This window comes from Pinus tabuliformis, chromosome J (genome assembly GCF_031772625.1).
Source record: "Pinus tabuliformis cultivar Carrire ecotype Pingquan chromosome J, CPIR1, whole genome shotgun sequence".
Classification (NCBI taxonomy): Eukaryota; Viridiplantae; Streptophyta; class Pinopsida; order Pinales; family Pinaceae; genus Pinus; species Pinus tabuliformis.
This window is the reverse complement of record NC_142295.1, coordinates 784,741,539-784,744,252: the sequence shown is the minus strand read 5'-3', so window position 1 is coordinate 784,744,252 and position 2,714 is coordinate 784,741,539. Positions and strand designations below refer to the sequence as shown.

Below are 2,714 nucleotides of genomic sequence, written 5' to 3'. Positions count from 1 at the left end.
ATATACTTGATATATGATTATTGACTTCTATCAACCACATTTATTAATATTGTTGCACTAATATAATATAAAATAAACTAAACCATAGTGATAAATAATAATAAATGTGTTTGAAGGTTTATGTGGATTTATTTAGATTTTTAAATCTTCAAAAACAAATATGCTTGATATATGCTTATCGACTTTTATCAACCATACTGTTGTGCTAATATAATATATAATAAACATCCATTTAAAATTAATAATTTGGATTTATTTCAATTTTTAAATCTTCAAAATAAAAATATACTTGATATATGCTTATTGACTTCTATCAACCACATTTATTAATATTGTTGAGCTAATATAATATAAAATAAACTAAACCATAGTGATAAATAATAATAAATGTGTTTGAAGGTTTATGTGGATTAATTTAAATTTTCAAATCTTAAAAAACAAATATTCTTGATATATGCTTATCGACTTTTATCAACCATATTGTTGTGCTAATATAATATATAATAAACATCCATTTAAAATTAATAATTTGGATTTATTTAGATTTTTAAATTTTCAAAATAAAAATATACTTGATATATGCTTATTGACTTCTATCAACCACATTTATTAATATTGTTGTGCTAATATAATATAAAATAAACTAAACCATAGTGATAAATAATAATAAATGTGTTTGAAGGTTTATGTAGATTTATTTAGATTTTTAAATCTTCAAAAACAAATATGCTTCATATATGCTTATCCACTTTTATCAACCATATTGTTGTGCTAATATAATATATAATAAATATCCATTTAAAATTAATAATTTAGATTTATTTAGATTTTTATGAAGGGCGGCTGTGACTGAGAAAAGAAGAGCGTCCACCGTGTGGCAGTCACCAAGTGGAGGTCCGAGCTTCTTCAAAAGGCGGGTCAGTCCGGTGCCTCGAACTGAACAGTGTCCATGGCAATGGAGGGAGTAGGAGTTACTGAGGGATGGCTCCTTGTTGCACTGTTTTCAGTATTGGGTGTTGCAGCGGCCAGGTTTTACTGTGGGCAGAAAGCTCCGGGCAGGTGGTCTCTCGTGGGCTTGCTTCCCGTGTTGATTTACAGTTACAATGATATCTACGAATGGGTTACGCAGATGCTTATCCTGGGCGGGGGAACTATCACATACAGGAAGGGCGCATGGACGAAATGGGTGGTGACTGCAGATCCTACTAATGTTGAGTACGTCCTGAAGATAAAGTTCCATAACTTCCAGAAGGGCGACTATTTCCGCCAGGTGTTTGGTGACGTTTACGGCGACATGAACCTTTTACTTCAAGAAGGAGAGACTTGGAGGCAATTAAGGGCAACTGTGTCCACGATTTTTGCTGCCGCGAAAACCCGCAACGACGTTATTCAGACCACTTTGAGGTTAGTGCACCAGAGACTTATTCCACTGTTCCAGCGCGCCGCTAAAGAGGGCATTGTTCTTGACCTCCAGGAAGTTTTTCATCGCTACACTTTCGACAGCATCTCTCATTTCGCCCTCGGATTCGATCCGGGGTCCCTGAGCCTGGACCTCGCACATAATCGTTTCACAGAGGCATATGACCGGGCCATCGAGCTTTCCAGTCGTCGGTTTCTTGTGCCGGCGCTTTACTGGAAGACACTGAGATTTCTGAATTTGGGGCCGGAACGGCAGATCCATAAAGATGTAAAAGTCATAGATGATTATATCGCGGAGATCTGTGCTACGACCAGGCGAGAGATAGCGCAGAACAGTGCGAATTGTGAGGATTCTCCGGGCTTTTTGCCTCTCCTCCTCCGCCTCGAGAAGGAGACGAACGGCCGCGTGTATTCTGACGACCAGTTGAGAGACGCCTGCCTAAGCATCATAATGGCAGGCAGGGATACGACGGCCCCGGCGCTCGCTTGGTTCTTCTGGCTTCTGCAGCAGCACCCTCGCGTGGAAGAGAATATTTTGACGGAGCTCAAAGGCATAATAAAGCGCAGAAAACACGAAACCCACGCAGACCACGAAGAAGCGTTTACGGTGGATGAGTTAAAAGAGATGAACTATTTGCATGCGGCACTCTCAGAGTCTCTGCGACTGTACCCGTCGGCTCCATTAGAGAATTTAGTGGTTGCGAACGACGACGTGCTGCCGGATGGAACGAGGGTGAACAAGGGGTCCGGGGTGTTGTGTTTATGGTACTCCATGGCCCGAATGGAGAGCATATGGGGCGCGGATTGCCGCGATTTCAAGCCAGAACGATGGCTCCGCAATGGGAAATTCATGACCAAGTCAGAGTTCATATACCCGGTGTTCAACGAAGGCCCTCGCCGGTGCCTAGGAAGGGATGTTGCCATTCTGCAGATGAAGTGGGTCGCTTCCTCCATCATCCTGCGTTTTCGCGTGAAAGCAGTGGCCGCACATCCTGTCGTGCCAAAGTACGGGATGATGTTGCGCATGAAGCTCGGCCTCAAGGTCACAGTCCTCACGCGCTAAACAATCACGATCACTTTCACTCTTTCCGGGCCCCCCAATAATTTATTTTTAAGGTAGCATATTCCCTACATTATCTAAACGTATGCTGTATTGCACAATGATATGTATATGTTCGATCATGCTTTTATATTCCCAACATTATCTCATCATGTAAGATTTGTTACTTGTGTAACCCCTCATTCCCATTTTTCCCTCTTTCTAGCTCAACTAGGCTTATTTAAGAGTCTTTCTT

General features: G+C 40.9%; 1 pseudogene; it reads left to right on the top strand.

Moving 5' to 3' along the window:
* The first annotated feature begins 949 nt into the window (after positions 1–949).
* On the top strand, positions 950–2,482 carry LOC149229063 (cytochrome P450 86B1 pseudogene; annotated as a pseudogene).
* Positions 2,483–2,714: the final 232 nt, after the last annotated feature.